The sequence below is a fragment of the Leuciscus leuciscus genome (genome assembly GCF_965113295.1).
Source record: "Leuciscus leuciscus genome assembly, chromosome: 8".
NCBI lineage: Eukaryota > Metazoa > Chordata > Actinopteri > Cypriniformes > Leuciscidae > Leuciscus > Leuciscus leuciscus.
Window position 1 is genome coordinate 11541982 of NC_138732.1, and position 18975 is coordinate 11560956.

The 18975-nt window shown below is 36.7% G+C and overlaps 1 long non-coding RNA gene across 1 annotated transcript; it reads right to left on the minus strand.

The window, feature by feature from the left end:
- Positions 1-11356: 11356 nt before the first annotated feature.
- Positions 11357-17230, minus strand: LOC309504487. The gene is made up of 5 exons (XR_014208090.1): positions 16999-17230; positions 16159-16564; positions 15546-15697; positions 13813-13902; positions 11357-12321 (listed from the first exon to the last, which is right to left on the minus strand). It is a non-coding gene; the product is annotated as an uncharacterized lncRNA (long non-coding RNA).
- Between the last annotated feature and the right edge of the window lie 1745 nt (positions 17231-18975).

The window sequence follows — 18975 nt, forward strand, 5'->3', positions numbered from 1 at the left end:
TGTTGAATCGAAAATCATTTCAAGGTTGTCATGATTTAAAGCTGTGTAATTTTTTAAGTTGATTCTTAGCAAAAAACACTTTGTTCTTTCAAAAATATATGTGCTCATTAATGTGTAATTTCGTCTACCAACTAATCAAGTATTCTCGTAAGCGTAGAATCTGCCATTTAGAATACATATGAGCGAGTCGCTCGATTGGCGGCAGCATAGACAGTATAAGAAATGGACAGAGTCATCTCATTGGAACTCAATTGAGGCAAGTGAAGCCCGTTTTCAGCGATTTTTTAGGACTTCCGTTCCTGACGCGCAGACTCAAAGAGAGCTTGACGACGTAGATGTGACGTGAGCAACCCGTCTGTCTTCTAGTGGCTGTGGCATGAGAAATCTGAATCATTCCCTTCCGAAACTTGCAGAGACGGAGAGTGTGAGTAGGAGGTATCCATGAGCTAGGAGCAGGAGAAACTTTTGCTAGGTATTCTGATTAATTATTTTGTCATTTTGCCTCCACATCTCCCCGATTGCCCGCGAGCTTCTCCTCCCGTCAATACGGTAATCTCTCTACTGTGCGACAGAGAGTCGCGTGGTTATGACGCAATCGTTAGCCTACTTTTACAAAAACTGATTTTACGGGGCCATAACATAAGCTACAAGGTAATGGAGCATTTTATACATTGTCGTGTTTCTTTAGAAATAAATAATGGACAAATGGAGTCTTTAAACGCCTCAGATGTAAAGTTATTCGCTGTCAAAGTGATGCCAAAATGAATGGGAGTCAATGGGATGCTAACAGCAGGTGAAGTTCTGCTACAAGATGGTGGCACGCGGCCGGCTTCAACTTCCGGTCGACTTCCTTCCCGCTTGGGCGGCAGCCATGTTGCGCCTCCATCTTGAAAATACATTAGCCAAAGAGGGACATACCTGGAAATTCAAGCTTCGCCTTTCGCGTTTTTACACTCAGTGGCACCGAATGCGAGGGGGAGATTACTCGCGACTGCCGGCAGATTTGAAATAATACGGCCACCGTAGGAGTTAAAACGCCCTCGGAATGGGAGGGGCTGGAAAGTAATATTCAGTTGGTAGTCATAAACAATTTCACTGCTAGACGGGAGAAAATCCTACACAGTGTAGCTTTAATGTGAGTGAATTAAGTGTGCTGTCCGGTTGTGTGCATGTGCAGAACGGGTTTTTTGTGCTTTTCGGACTGTGTTCGAGTTATTGAATCGCTGACGCTGAACTGTGTTCGAGGAGAGAAACAGATGGCGGCGGGCCACCCAAAGAGCGGAATGGACTGAAATTTCTTGGATTCGCGTCGGGAAAACTGGTTGGATACATCTTGAGTTTTCTTTCACACGTTATATTTCACAACTGATTGAACTGAGCGCTTTAAAAAAAGATCTACCGATCTTTCCGTTTCTTTCCATAGAGACTTCCCTAGCTCACAGTGTATGGACATTTATAATTGTATTCACTGTTCATGTGATGTGTTCTGACAATGATATGTGAAATTTGAATTAGTTGATTCATGAAAGTGTAAATTACTTTCATTTGAGTGAGGTATTTAACTGAACATTTCAGTGCCACAGTGAGAGATTGAATGGTCTAGTATTCAGTAACTTTGATATCATTTGTGGAATAGTTAGAAAAATAGTTCCTTGTTATAAATTAAAAAGGGAAGAAAAGAAAAACAAAAAATTAAGAGTATTTAAACAGGGATTTAAAGGAGTGGTTAGAACAGCACAAATATAATACTGAGCAAATAAGAGTAGAAACCAGTGTTCTAAAAGGGACATTTCCAGAATTTGAATGTGATGTGTTTTGTTTTTTAGTTGTTATCCTTTTAATTTTTTCTCAACTTGTGGATTTTCAAAGGGTCAAATCATACTGATACTGATATCATTTTTTTTTGTGTGTGTGTGTGTGTGTTAGTACATTATTATTTCATGTTTTTCCTCAACACACACATATATAAACTAAATTTCTCTAAAATTCTGGTCTGTGTGTTTCCTGCCTCCTGTGACAAATCTTCTGAGGGCCAGTGATTAGGGAGAATAAAATGAAAATTACCACAAACTGATTACAGTATCACACAAGTGTTACTTATATCTACTAACACGGATGGATCTCTACCTGTCGCTATAATATAAAACTCTCCTGATATTAGAAGTACAATTATAGAAGAATAAAAAAAAGCATATTTTGTTACCTTTTGGAGCTCGGAAGGATTCAGTTTGAGCAGATGTTTTATACCATCATCACTGTCCTCAGAGCTCATTTCCTAGTACATTCAGCATCTGGCTCATATTCACAATCTCAAACATATTCTCAAAACTATCATTTTCAACATCGTCAAAATCATTATTTTAATCGCTGACAGTTTCTTCACCAGATCCACCATTAAGTGACAGTCACACTAATATTTGATTGCGTTCAGTACTTGCTCCGCAGTAAATCGCTGAGCCATTTCATGTTTTGCAGATGATACTTCATATTCTTTTGTTTTCTTCCTGCTGTGACTATGAGTGAAACGTCACTTCATCATGGTGTATCAGACATTGCCACCTTGTGGAATAAAGGTGAATTGCACTTATTCAGTCATCAAAGATTCTATTAATGTTGTGCTGAAAAAAATATACTTAACACTGTTACCCATCTCGGGTCGTTAGCGACCCTATACCATTTTTACAAAAATAATGTACAATTTAATATAGCCTAGTTTATATTGTTTGATTGAGGAATACTAAGAAGGCTGATGCCTAACTTAAAAAAAAAATAACGAAGAGGGTAGCGAATGACAACCAGAGACCCGAGGTCTGCGTTTAAGGGTTCAAATGTATGTTTTTAATATAACTTTCTCACTTTAAATACTACAAGAATAATTTATGCAATTTAATATGATTTATTTGAAAGAATTAAAAGAGCAGTTTCATGTCTATCCTTGTATTGTTCAACTAGTTGAGGTTGATATGGGATTTTAAGAAATTAAATACTTTTTAAAGAGAGTAATTAGTAAATCATTTATTTTCAAATCAATATATTATATATTATTTATTTGATAGGTAGGCAGGCATATATTTGTTCTGAAAACCCTGTTAAGGGTTGACTTTGCAATAATGACTATTTGTTTGTATGTTTTCCTATACATACAAACAGTACTAGCTGCTATAATTCTTGACATAATTAAAATCCCATGTTTTAATCTTGCCACGTATTCTTTAAAAAGAAAGCTAAACGATTGTGAAGGAGCATCCCAGTCCTGGCTTCATTCATCTTCCTGACAAACGAAAAGGAGTCACTTTTGGATGGATGTGTGAATTATAAAATGGCACCTAATCATGTGTTGAGCGCATGAAAATGAGTGTGAAGGGTGAGTGGTGATAGCATGTCAGCTACAGGCAGTGAGTCAGAAAAGAGGCATAAACAACCAAATTCAATTAGCAGACAAAAACTCTGACTCTGGATTTGACAGCGACTGGAGGGGGTGGCAGGTAAACTGTACAGCGTGGGGTGCACAAACAGTCTTGGCCATACGAAGCTTAGGTGTGCAACATAAAACAGTTCCTTTTTATTTTATTAATGAATGTGTGAAGCAGAGAGCTGTGAAGAAAACCGGTGAAGAAAAAGCAGGGCCATTGCTTTGACGCTGTATAATTTTGTGCACTGTAGAAAATGTTATTACATTTTAAAAGGAAAACAATTTCACAATGGTGCATATCTGTTAATTACTTACCTTAGAATATTTGGTGAGAAAATGTAATGGAACAATACATGTTAACAAATAAATGGTATGAAACCTGTTCATTTTTAAGCTGTTTTCCTCATGGGGACCAAATAATGTTGCCACAAGGTCAAACATTTCTGGTATTACTATCTTTATAGGGAATACCAAGACACACAAAACAAGCAGCTTTGGAAAATTCTTCATATGAAGATTTTTAATCTTTTTCTCTCATCTAGCAGTGCTGCTTTTTAAAGGTATCATAACAGTTTAATTACAACACTGCTCCTTTTCAACCTTCTGTGGTGGCATGAGAGCCAAACAGAACCATTCTGATTACCCAGCAGGATCCAGAACACACAGAGAAAATACACAATTAACACTGCCATGCTTGAGATTTTAATGAAGATGAAGATAAAAAAACAAACATAAATGGTGCAGAAAAATTAGAAATAAGGAAAAAAAACAATGAAAATTGACCAGTTGGACTGACCCTGTTACACACTTTCATGTATGGCATCACTGCTTGTGGGCAGAGCCTCGTATCGTGTTCCTTGTACAGGTAACAGAATACTTGCAAAATGCTTGAATTAAATAATTCAAAGGCTTCTGAAACAAACTTCAATTGTGAGTATTGATTCTACAGTTCAAAATTCCACAGAATGCCGGCCATGAAAGGTTTTGTGTCACCCACAAAGTGTCCATGTTGTTTATTCGAAATCTATTTCACATCCTGCCCATAATCCCAACCAGTTTTTTATGTTATGACCTTCGCTAACTATGTGGCACAGTATAGATTTAGCTGTTGTGTGGTATTTAATGACTCATTTGTTTTCCTAACATGTTTACCTTGGTGACACCTTTAATGCCATGTGTTAAGAGATAAATGGAAAGGACTATTTCCTCCAGTGTGCTTCTCCTATTCATCTTTAAATGTTTCAGCACTGCACTATAAACAGTCTTAATGGAGAACACTCTCCTGACAAATGAGAGCTGTAAATTAAGTCAATTGCCCTTTGTATGAGACAGAAAGAAGGAGAGTGTGAAACAGAGAGGGAATGGCTAGCCTAATTTAATAGCACTAAACACATTACACCAAAGGTCAGATATCTCATATTTCGTTTTTTTATAGAGTGGCAGAAGTCTGACTCGGTCACTGATGTTTTGTTCTACATGGCCCTGAGAGTCGGTCAGGACTTCATTAGCGTAATTCAAACCTCTTATTTGTTTCGTGTAATAAACTGACTCCTGTTTCTCCCCCTACTAACGATGTCTCTGGTCAATAGCATAAGCCGTTAAATAAGCCATCTTTTTTTATACCCCATAATCCTCTCAGTTTCCGCACAATAGTTTGACCTGCCTCAGCATCATTGTTTCTGTAAGAAGATTTAAAATAATTTCTACTAAATCTCCATTGTCAGTAGCATTGACAAAGAAAAAAAAATTATAATAATAATACATTTTTTACAGTCTTCAGTATGCCATCAACAGAGGAAATTGGCAGGTATAGCACGTTTTGTTTTTTACTAATTTTTTTCAGAAAATGTTTAGCCTAAATCTATTGCCTAATTTCAATTGATAACATCTGATTTTTCATAAAGTCAAAAACAATAAAACGTTCACACAAGATATTTACATTCATAGCACCCATGCTGTGTATGTGTAAATGCGGTATGTAATAAACTCTATAATGTGAATTACTGTATTTAATTGTTGTATTATGTGCACTGTTAGTCAATGAAAAACATATTCAATAGACCTTAATTAGCACTGCCCCATTTCAGCTCTGCGTTAATTGGGTTCTGTCTTCCGGTTCGCATTTCCAAAGCATGAAGGTACGGTCTGCGTCCGAATACTTATAGGCAGCTGACTTGTTGCCTTGCTGCCCTATCAGGCAATAACTTTGCAGGCAGTGTTTGCACACGAAGGTACCTCATGAAAATGATTTCGGACAGACTTAAGAGAAAGTGTAACAGTTTAATGATCCACAGCAAAATAGAGTGACCTTTGGTGAAAACTGGGGGAATATTTAATGACTACAATAGTCATTTCTCCCTAGAAATGACATCAAAAGTGGAAAACGTTGGTCAAAAATGTACATTTACTCACAAACTGACCACCAATCACAACTTCCAGACAGCATCTTTATTTTTCTCAACTGTCTCAGAATGGATGGACAAAGGCAAAAGCTACATCTATGCAGCCTTCAAAAATTGATCAGATGAAGGTACCTCAGGAGACAGGAAGTGAAACTAACATTGTATTTGGAAGGGCCTTGATGCCTTCCTACATTGTAGGCTACTCTTAGACAGCGATGCCATAAATATCCAGAGCTACCGCAAAAACAGAAGTAAAAATAAAATAAAAAAAACTCTAAAGATGGCTGTGCGCTTGTTTCACTGGTGCATGAGGCTTTAATAGTGATATAAGAATATTTGCAAATGCACAGAAAAATATGGAAAGTAAATATTTGCAAATAAGACCATAAAATCTACTGCTCACTTTACCATATTACAGCAAATCTAAAAGGTAGAGGATTTAATTTATTGGGTGTTACAATTATTCTTGCTCTCATTTACAGTACAACATGCTTTATCCAAAGAAAACAATCTGCTTCCAATATGCATTGCACCACAGAGTAACACATTATGAATGATTTCCAGTTTGATTTTTAGCTTGTCTATGTTTAAATGTTACGCTGAGTAAAAACATCCTTAGGTTGAACACTAATAATTAACACCGCTATTATGTTGTTTTCATTTTTCACTGAACTCAAGTGAAGACAAGCCTTTCAAATCCAGTCAAATCCAGTCAAATGAAGCAGGGCAAAGGAACAACACTTTGACTGTCCTGCAGCCTTTCCACTGCTGCAGATTGCTTGTTTAAAACAATTACCAAGTGTAAGAGCTCATGCACAATGTAATATAAAATACACAGAATACAAAATGAAGTACATGAAATAAAGGTAATCAAGGCAAGGGTGTGTGTCCATGTCCGTAAAATGAAAACTTGAGGTATTGGTGAAAACATCTGTACATGCAAAGTGATATGTTGACTAAATAAACAGCATGGAATTGGATTTGCCTGTCTTTGTCATATTGAAGGCAGACTTCCTTCTCTAAATCATTCCTGGTTGTCATGGCCGATAATAAGGTGTTAATTCTGACAGTCACAGCAATCTCTGTTATGAAATTTGTTGAACTCAATCCAGCCAGGCACATCGAAAGCCAAAGCCTAAATACCACAGAGGAGGAATGTTAATTGAGGGCAGGATACATAGATCATTATTTCCATTATTAGATTTCTTTGTTGTGGGAAGACCTGACAAAAATAATGAAAGATGTACATACATTTATTATGTCTATACATATACACACAATTATATAATGATATGTGTAAATATATATATATATATATATGTGTGAGATTATTCATTAAATAAGAAATACCACTTTCCAAAGCAGCTGCTATGAATACAGCAGAGCCGAATAAAAAAGTAAACTGAAAAAATAAATCCCTGATATTGAAGTAACTACATATATATTTCCTGCAATGTTCATATTGCTGCATTGGGCTGGAAATAATCTATCACTCAAATTGATCTCTTCTGAACATAGTTGTTTATCAGAGTGTTCTCTCATGCAGGCAGAGTGTTCATTAAAGTCATAAGTGTGGTGGAACAGGTTGGTCAAACGAGGCCGGGAGTTGGACTGATTTAATGAGTCTGCTTGCGAACGGTGAGATGAGTTAGAGTCTGAACCTGAGCCGATTCATTTAGTGCCCACCGTCACTCATTTTAATAGGGAATTAAATTAGACTGACAGACAATAGGCATCACAAGAGGATGAGAATTATGTATGCCCATCTTGTTTCTCTCACAGGAAGCCAAATGACCAATAAATACTGGATTCAGGGGAAACCCAATATATTTTCTCTAAATGAGGACAATGTTTTTGGGAAAAAATTGTACTTCGGGCAGATGAGACCAACATGTATCGATCATTGGCTTTAATTATTGACTTTAGTTAATCGATTATATTAACTTGATGTGATTACGCCTGTGAATTAGCATGCCCACTTCCTGTTTGTAGAATATAAATAAACAACGCATTCTCATCCTAGGGCGTCATATACTGACGCTTTTGACATTTCGTCTACATCCGACGCACATGGCACCCTTTAGCGTCAATATGAGACGCAGATTATGGGTAGGTTTAGGTCTGGGGTAGGGTTAGGGTTAGACCGCTAGGAGGCGCCTTCTGGACCATATTTATCTGCGTCTCATATTGACGCTAAAGGGTGCCATGTGCGTCGGATGTAGACAAGCATCAGTATATGATGCCTTGGGATGAGAACGGGCTGAAATAAACTGGATGTTTGATGTTGTAGAAAATTTTGCATGTTTTTTTTTTTTTTATTGAGCTCAATCACATTACATGATTCAGTAAATCGGTTTATAGTTGTCATTTTGCAAATACTTTTTTTATTTTATTTTTGCGTTTTAAATCCAATTTTGAAAATAAAAATAAATGCTGTAACCTTTGAAAAGTCTGAAAGAGATTAAAAATCACATCAGTAATTACTTGCATTCTATATACTACAGCAAAAGTAAGAGTAGTTTATTTCAATCCTCTGTTCCCGTATTCATGCTGAACCGCTCCATGCTGAACATAGCCTCAGTCTTATATGTTCTGCATAGCAATTCTGAGCATTTAGTCTGTTTCTGGATTATTGCACCATTCTTTTTGTATTTGGATGAATGTATTTTGGATGGATTAATCGGCTTTTGTCCGCTTAATATTATAATTTTGCCTAAACCGTTTCACTAAGCCTCACACACATGGATCACACAAATGTGCACAAGCTTCAATCATTACGAAAGCTTGACGAAACTCTTTAAAGTTGAGCAGACGAAAACATGTCTCCCTACAACTAGACAAAGCTGTCGTTGAACTGCTCGTGAAGTAACACTGGAAAAGCACAAAGCTAGAAAAGGTGTTCTTACTCGACTAAGCATCAGTTCACAGAAAAAGTTGCAAACATTGTTTGAGGTATTAACAATTCTTCTTGCTGCTGAGTGACTGCTGTTTCATGTTCATCTACAAACAAAGATTCAAATCCAGCATCAGCAGAAGACGGGCTAGCCTGTGGCAAAGCCCACATCTCCACACAGGCTGGCAAGTTGAGCACAGAGTGAGATGGATTCGGGAGGCAATTAGGGATGACATTCAGGGGAGACGCTCGCTTGGCATCAAAGTCTAAATCCCCAGAAGGCAGCTGTTACTTAGAGAAAGGTTAAGAACCAGCTCCAGCTTGCTCCTTCCTACCTTCCTTTCTGCTCTTCCCTGGTGCTGATGAAAACTAATCCAAACAAAGAAAAGACCACCACTGAATTTTCAAATCCAGGCAATAAGAAATCATCCATCATTAAAACAAAACAAAACAATTATACTACTCTATGATTACGTGTATTTTTAGTTATCAGATCCATTTACGCATTTTATTAATGCTCCTCAGGATTTCTTTTGTATATACTTATACTGTAGCCTATATTCTTTTCAGTTCTTTTATCTTAAGCAGACAGAAAAATCTCCTTCAGCTGGTCTGAATTGTTGAGCTCATGGCGTTGAGTGGCATGTGATGGACAGATGAAGGGACCAACGGGTTTCTCTCAAAAAGACACATTTGATCGTGTCATTTTCACAAATGGAAGCCATGGCTAAAACGTCCTGTTGTGGACATGTCATGTGCATCATTTTTTAAACCGACCCTGTCTGAGTACACTGCTACAAAACTGAAACATTTCCCCTGCCAGAAAGTCAAGCAATCATAATCATGTACTCTACACCAACCATTCACCACTGGCTGAGATGAATAACAATAGCTCTAGAGGACTTGAAGATTAATAATTCAATCTGAATGAAAATATTTGATGTAAACACCTAATTTGTAAAGGAAAAAAAGTTTCTATTCTGGATCTATAATTTCTATCAAATTAAAAGAGCAGCTGATCTCAATCCATTAAACGGAAGAATAATCTTAAATAAACTTCTGAATCTTTGTGTACATCTGCAGTGTAGTGCAACACATATTTTTAGATATGTTAGAAAGTCAAATGCTGCAGTTACACGCTGGGATCTCACGCTGGGTTTTCTAACTTCAGCTTTCTCAGTCACTTTTTGCGACAAGACCTCTGACAGCGCTCAAAAGTGTCTCGCTGTTATGGGAGCGTTGACACTAAATGCCGCTTTTAGCGTGCACTGAAGCTCTGTTTAGAGTAGATGTAATGCATTTTACCATGCAGTGTACTATGTAAATATTTCATCAGACTACAGGGTATTTAAACAGTTTATTTAAAATGTGCTATTTAATTGAATTTAATTCAGAAAAACCTGTACAGGTAAACATTTCAACAAGTCATTGTCGATTATTGGTGTAAGTAGAGACATTCAGACTATGAGGACCATTTTAATAAGGCAATGAGACAAATGGAGGTGAAAAAAACAGGATTAATAGAGAAGAACAGCCGCTTGCCTTTTTTGATTTGAGTCTTTTGTAAATGTTCTGTACTGCAACAGAAATTATTAAATGCAAGTTTTTCAGATGAAATTAATTCAATCAGAGAATAATCTTTGGAGGTAAAAAAAGTTGATTGTGTGCGAACTGGTCAACTTCACTGTAAAAAATGATTTGTTAGTTTGACTAAAAAAAGTAAGTTACCTGGTTGCCTTAAAATTTTGAGTTCATTGAACCTAAAAATGTGAGTTTTTACAACAAGTGATTTTGTTGTCATAATTTAGGATTAAATATTGTATCAACTTATTCAAGCAATCAAAGGGATTAAGTTAACTTACAAATTTAAATTCACTCAACTTAATTCAATATTATATGAACAAACTATTTTAAGTTAACTCAACGTAATCTTAACTACATATAGTTTGTTGTAACAATTAACTAAGAAGTTTACACGGTTGCCTTAAAATTATGAGTTAAGTCAACTTCAACACAACTTAACATGACAAAAGCTTTTTTGTTAAAACAAATTCTGGAATAACAGAGCACAAATAAACCATAACTTTAACATTTATTATAACATTCACAAAAATATTAATTAATTGAATTGTCTGACAAGTATATCTTAGTATAAATTAGTAGGCCTATGAGAGAATTAACTGCTGTTTGAAAAAAATACATTAAAGCAACAGGATACAAGCTGCTGCTATAAATGTCAAGCATGTGTGAGAATAAACAAATGTCAGTGTGATGACATTAACATCAGCTTGAATTAAGTGCAATAGAATTAAAAACAAAAAACCCATTTAATGAACATTACACATGAAAATCATTTGCTCAAAACAATATTTTGTCTGTTCAATAAAACAATACAAGTATGGAGTATGCGAGTATGTACAACCTCATAAAGTGAATGAAATAAGAAAACTGTTGACAAGCAAACCACAAAATATCAGGCCACTATTCATTTTTTTAAATATATCTTATTCTTAGAATTTGTATTACTATGTTTCTTGTTGTATTTGTATTTGTATATGTGCACTGGAAGCTTCAGTACCAAGAAAAATTCCTTGTGGGTGCAAGCACACTTGGCAATAAAGCTCTTTCTGATTCTGATAACAAATCTCAACAAATATTAAAAAGCATTTCTCAAACAGCATTTAAAGGGTAAGTTCACCCAAAAATGAAATTTGTCATTACTCACCCTCATGTCATTCCAAACCTGTAAGACATTAATTCGTCTTTGGAACACAAATTAAGATATTTTTAATGAAATCTGAGAGCTTTTTGTCCATTCATTGACAGCCTATGCAACTACCACTTTAAAGCCCCAGAAATGTAATAAAGACATCATAGAAGTTATCCATGTGACTCCAGTGGTTTAACCCTTAAGTTTATGAAGCGATGTGAGTGCTTAGTGCAAAAATAAAAATATTTACCCAAATATTAATCTATCAATCTTCAACGCACATTCACGTTTTTTTTGTGCAAAAAAAGCACTCACTTCATAAACTTGAGCTCAATCCACTGGACTCACATGGATTACTTCAATTATCAGGCATGAAAACAGGTCAGGGGTAAAAAAGGTGAGAAAGATGCAGCATATATAAAAAATAAACACTTACATTGAAGTTGCATATCTTTGAACAAAATGATTTTCTCCTTTTCATTAGAGCTAGCAAAGAGTTATATTTGTTTCAGAGATTTTGTCTTCAAAGTTGATGAATAAAAACACCAAGTCAGAATGTCAGTGCGTGTGAGTAGGGGAGAGTAAAATCCTCTTCCACTAAACACTGAACAGTTTGTTCCTTATTCCGCGAACATGCCTCGCCACCAATTTTCATGAGCACTTTTTGGAGTACTTCAAATGTATATTTGACCTCTTTGGGGTAAGTGATATCCAGAGCATAAAGAAGCCCCATTAGTACAGCAAAGGCATTTGACACGTCCTTTAAGCCATCAAGCACAATCTCCTCCTCTAACACCACAGCCACATCAATTATTTCCTTTGGGAGAAGTTTTGCAGTGTTCTTCTCTGTGACCACCAAGAGTCCAACATTCATCCCCTTCACCACCTCTTCCTCATCAGTTGGCTAATAAGAGAAAAGGGAAATTACTATGAATCATAAAAGTGCAAAGCATTTGTAGGTTAACAATGAATGAGTTTTAAACAGAGGCGAGCCTGCATAGTCCATAGAATCTATAGTAGGGCTGCACGATATGAGGAAAAGCTGCGATGTGCGATAACTTTGTTTAATATTGCAATGACGATACGACTTGCGATAAATATTCAAATGTGAATGTTAGCTATACTGTTCCCATGTCTTAGTACTTTAATAGGTTCTTTGCGTGATTCTCAAATAGGTTCTTTGCGTGATTCTCAAACGTTTATTACCTGCCTGGTTCAGATTACACGATTTTGGCACGATCCGTTTGACGTAGGGTGTTGTGGGGATTCATAAACGACAACGGGCGTCGGGACGCAAGATTCGATCGTTTCATCTCGTATAGTGTCATAGTGGGCGACAACCTATGTTGCATCTGCGATGCTTCACGACATCACAACAGAAAGACTAGCATGTTTAATTTTTTAACGGTCCTCTACGACGGGTTGAGTATTTAAACGAGAGTGAGTGTGCGCGAGTGAGTGAGAGTGCGAGCAACAGTGAGTGTGTGTGTGCGCCAGTGAGCGAGTGTGTGCGTGCGAGTGTGTGCGTGCAAGTGTGTGTGTGCGCGGGTGAGTGTGTGTGTGTGTGTGAGTGAGTGAGCGAGGGACAGTGAGTGTGTGTGTGTGTGCGCGCGCGAGTGAGCGTGTGTGTGTGCGCGACTCAGCGCGAGAGCGCAAGTGAGTGATTGAGCGAGGGACAGTGAGTGTGTGTGTGTGTGTGCGCGTGTGACGGCACGCGATGACTGGCCGGAAAGCAACGTGTAGTCTGACGTTTCTTGTCCATGACACGAGTCAAGAGTCAAAATCGTGTAATCTGACACCGTGACTATCGTAACAGACACAAAAATCTTGTAATCTGAACCAGGCATTATTCATCGTGTCAGGCTGTCTGTTGCAATGTGTTCATTGCGCGAGTTCATATCGCAATGACGATGAAAATTCGATGTATCGTTCAGCCCTAATCTATAGTACAATTAATGGCAAATGTTCTTTAATGTTTTAATTATTTTAAACCAATAATGCTAGGTCTTGGCCACGTCGGTTAAAAATAGCTTAAAATTATTTCAGTTACTCCAAAGAACTTTACATTCTACATGGGGTAGACTCCCTCCCCTGAAAAAAAGAAAAGTCATTGGCCAAACCCCATCCCCATAAGAAAAACACAAACAAAAAAACAAATATGACACTAATAATGTGACAAATTATTTTACTGAAAAACTTTTAGCTTTGCAGTCCAAAAAAGTGCAATGTGTTGATAAAATATTTTAAAACACAAAAATAGACTTTTCTTGGTCTGAACAATATATTGTTTAAGCATCAATACTATGATATGTGTATCTGTGATAGCCAGTAGAAAAAAATCCTTAGCATTGAGCCCTGACTTTATTGTATTACAACAAACATGATATTTACATACCTCACAAATTTTGATGAACTTGGAGGGTTCCTCTTTAAGGAAGTAAGGAAACCCAAAAAGGACAAGTGCTCTTCTAGATTGGTTTAAGCTCTGCAATGAAAAACATTGTTTTAAATAAAAACTAGTAGTCATAAGCCACTTTTCCACTGTCATGCCAGTGCGAGCCAGGGCAAACAGCGTGCCGGGAGAGGGCCAATAGCCTCGGACCTCAAGCACTAAGGCTTTCCACTTTCAGGCCAGTAGCTCTGCAGTGATTCCCTCAAACCCACCCTTAACATGGCTCCATAGAACAACATCAGACAACCCCACCATTACTTAAGACTTGAGATTCTAGTATCAATATTTGACCAATGTTTTACAATAAAAATGTTACAGTGACATTAACTTATTACTTTGTGTCAGGAGTGCTTATCAATCATTCTGAATCAAACTGGTATTTATCATTTCATATAAAAGAGCATCAACAAATGGGAAAAAAAGGGAAAGGGAAAAAAGAGACATAAAACGTGTATTTATTATCGCTATGGTTAGCATAAGTAGCCTTTAGCATCACATATAAATATATATCTGCTTCACAGTGATCAGAATCTCCATCGAATCGCAACACTCGCTGGTGTCTTAAAGGGATAGTTCACCCAAAAATGAAAATTCTGTCAGTAATTACTCACCCTCATGTTGTTCCAACCGCGTAAGACCTTCGTTCATCTTCGGAACACAAATTAATATATTTTTGATGAAATCTGAGCTCTGTCTGACTCCTCCGTAGGCTGCTAGGTGGCCCAAACTTGCTGGCCCAGAAAAGTTATTAAAGAGATCGTTAATATAGTCCAAGTGACTACAGTGGCTCAATCTTAAGTATATCAAGCGACGAGAATACTTTTTGTGCGCAAAAACAAACAAAAATAACTACTTTATTCACTATTCATTTCCTTCTCTCTGGACCTCTAGTTGGTTCGCGTAGTGTTTTTGCGTAGCGCGTCTGTGTTACACGTCACCACGTAGGCTCACTATTGGCCAACGCTGGTCATGTGTGTGATGCGTGATGACGTATAACACAGACGCGCAGCGCAAAAACACTACGAGGCCCAGAGAGAAGGAAATGAATAATGGAATAAAGTCGTTATTTTTGTTTGTTTTTGCACACAAAAAGTATTCTCGTCGCTTGATATACTTAAGATTGAGCCACTGTAGTCACTTGGACTATATTAAAGATCTCTTTAATAACTTTTCTGGGCCAACAAAGTTTGGGCCACCTAGCAGCCTATACGGAGGAGTGATCAGCTCTCAGATTTCATCAAAAATATATTAATTTGTGTTCCGAAGATGAACGAAGGTCTTGTGCGGTTGGAACAACATGAGGGTGAGTAATTACTGACAGAATTTTCATTTTTGGGTGAACTAACCCTTTAAAGTGAGTTTTGAGAACTGAAAATTGCTAAAATTGTCTTAAATGTTGAAGTTAGCTGGTTGCCTGATAAAATAACATGATACATTTATTTTATATAATAAAAAAACCTCCAAAAAGCTCTGGCCATTTGCCCCGAGGAAGTCCATTTGAGGCCTGATCAAGCCCTGGTAGTGACAGTGTAAGCACGACTGGCCCTGGCACGCACTAGCATGCTCGATTTTGGCCTGATAGTGGAAACACGCCTCTGCTGTTGCATGGAAATTTTAATTAATCAGGCATATGACACTGGAACCATTTTTCTAAAAATAAATTAACATATACTCACATCATCCTTAAGAGACTGAATCAGGGTCTTGAGTTCTCCAATGTCTTTGGCTTGGTACAACCGCAAAAATCCGTTACTCGTTACTCATCAAGCCCATGGAAAAAGGTTGCCTTAATGTCGGTGGACACAATGCGTCCAAATTTTGCAGCAATCTAGTAAAATGACAGACCCACAATTAGAATATTACAGTTTTTTTATTTTTTATTAACAATTGCTAGGACACATTTTCTCAATACTGAGGTCACTTTTTCAGTTTTCAAAAGAGTAGCCTATGTAAACGTGCAGATTGGCCTGCAGGTTTGGTAATGGTTGTCTGTAAGAGACAAGAAATCATGCAAAGATTAATTGAAAGATATATTCATTGAATTTATTTTGTGCCAAAGCAGTGATAAATTATCCACAGTTTAACCCACATAGACCACTGTTGTGCGTACTGTGTGAAGAGTTTTGACAAAGTAACCCAAGTATTGAGAAATGGGTTCTAAAGATTAAAATAAATAAATAAGTGTTTTAAGTTTTAGAATAGGTAGTTTAAAAAAGATGGTTTATAATGCAAGGCAATGCTGTATTACAAAAGTAACAGTTAACCCATGTTTTAGTAAAGAATGCTAACCTGTCTCTGGGTAAATAAAGCAGGCCATCTGCTCCTCACATCTTTAACATGTTTAGGATCCGTTCACACATAATCTCTAAAATGTAAAAAACGTATAAAAGGCTCATGTGTGAAAGCTACTACGTTAACATTAAACCACTAACGTTAACGTTATGTATATTAAATGGACTCAATGGAAACGGGTCAACGAAAAAGAGGACGACATTTCTGATGCAGAATTATAATAAATTTAAACCATTTTCGGAGTTTTTGCCGCCTAGGAAATACATTAAATTAATATTAGACAAAACCAGTTGAGATTAATACTTACCATAAACAGCCTAGAAGAATATGGCGCCTTCCCGTTCAGCTGTGTTACAAAGTTACGTCGTGTAACTTGGCAAACATGTTCAAAAGCTCAACACGTCTGAAATGTCACATAAAAAGATTCATTTGAACACTTATTGCTTAAGAATCATAAGTATAACGTTAACAGTTCAATCTCTATTAGCCTACTTATTGCCGTTTCCTTCTCTTAAATGTAACGTTAACTTAACCTGAATGCATATTTTAAAACGGGCAATACGCATTCGTGTTCAATCAAGACAAAAATTAAAAATAACAAAAATATTGTTATTTATCGGGATTATTTTAAGGTTGAAACGCTTCACTAACAGCCTTACTAAACTGTAAAGATAAGAAACACTATATAAAATAACCTCAATGGGAACTTCTGGAATTTCTGAGGCAAAATTATTACAGATTTAAACCTTCTTCTGAATTCTCGCTTCCTAGCAAATAAATTACATTGCCCTTAGAGAAAACCAGTCTATTAAGACACTGAATTTTAAAATTACTTACCATAAACCGTCTGCTTCTGAGCTTGTCAAGCTGAGGAGAAAATCGCGCCCTCTCGTTCAAGTCAATCAAGTGTCGTCTGTGTCGTACTCGTCTCCCGGGCGTCCGGCGCATGCGCAGGGAAAACTAAGACTCAGAAGTCTAGTGAACTATCTATTAGTTGAATCAACTAATGTTTTTATTTTATATCAGTGAATTGCCACCACGCCATTAGTTTAATAAACCTTAACTTAAAATGTTTTGTTATCTGAACAACATTAGTGCATCTAAGTTGATTTGACAAAAGAAAATATGTTGTGTTAACAAATCATGGAAATAATTTTTTACAGTGTTACTGAGAGTTTTGTGGGATGTTGTATATAAAGACTATATTTAGATTATTACAGAGATATGCTATTAAAAAAAGCTTAGCACATAGAAAGTAATTTTCTTAATTCATTTTGGTGCAAGTGAAAAGAGAAGGATACTACATTTATTATTGAAAATATACTTGTTAAAGGTATTTGGTTTGTGAATTTATTAATTCTTTTGAATCTTATGAAAATAGAAATTCATATCTAAAATTCAGCAATTATGTTTGCATTTTGACACATATTGGCCAAGACACAATCTTCTTGTTTTGTGCAGTTCTACAATCACCTGCAAGATTCTGAAATTAGATTCCCCTTAAAATTCACATCAAGCTGCATCATTATAGAAACAATAAGATGAATATGAGGACTGAATGTTAATGCGTCTTACATGGCTAAACCCAAAGTGAAGTGCATTAGGATTTTTTTAAATGGTTACTGAGCATGTAATAAGAGGAAACCTCTGATAGTAGAAATACTCGAATTCCCATTAGTATGTAAAGGCGTGTTATTTCTCATCTAATAACAATAATTCATGCCTGCACAAAACCCATAGCCAAATTATGAATATAAGCACAGTGTACAATGTCCCGTACTGTTAAGGGTCGTCTACGGCTTGTCACCAGTCATATTACTCACTAATTAAAGCTGCATATAGGAAAATTGTATTCAGGTCCGATCTCAGATCTGGAGTTCAGCGACAGCACAGTGTTAAAAAGAGACTTATCTCAGGAGTTCTACCTGCCTTCTGTCTAGGTTCCCTGATCCACCGGGGATTGCTGGAGATGGGAGGTGAAGAACAGAGACCTGTGGGAGACAACAGAAATAAAACCCTTAACTGTTAATTTTCTATATAGGTCTTACTAATATTCCCTGCAGGTGTTCTTACATGCATAAAGTCTTTCCATTTATTCAAGTCTCCTTGAATTTAAACAAAGAGGAAATGGGTGGGAGTAAGTTTCATAGCTGTGATTCTGAGCCCAGCATGGCTAAAGAGGTGTGTGATTACTTGACTCTCCAGGAGACGATTTATAATCAGAATAATTATTCAGCAAGAATTTCTTGGTACAAAAACCTACAGTTTTAAACTTGAGAAATCAACACAATAATGAATAACAAATGTGCGAATCAATGTCATATAAATAAACAATCAAACAGGCAAGGACAACCACAAATCCAACCAGGTGCAAACAATGGCTGCTCCTCAATACCTTAACTGATGTTGGTTTCCTTACTCATTCGTCCTCAAGCCCGTGACCTGAAGATCGATCACCATGAAGGACACATCAATCTACAAAGTGCACTGCCGGGAAAAAAGGAAGCTTCCAGAGCTAAAAAAACATAGAAACACAGGCAGCATGGTCTCATTGTTGTATAAACACGTAACATTTACAGGTACAAAATGTATGTTTGTAAAGATTCTGAACGGTAGTGTATAGCACAACAATTTTAAAGCATGTTTTACTTTTGCAGTCTAAATAAATAATTCATGCATTTCCATTTTCAAATCAGTATTCACTTTCAATGCATAGAAATTAGCAGCTCAAACATTTTGCAAAAGCTCACATTGTTGTCTGCATAAGACAATGTAAGTCACAAAGGTTTGGAAAGGCGAGAAAATGATGAATAT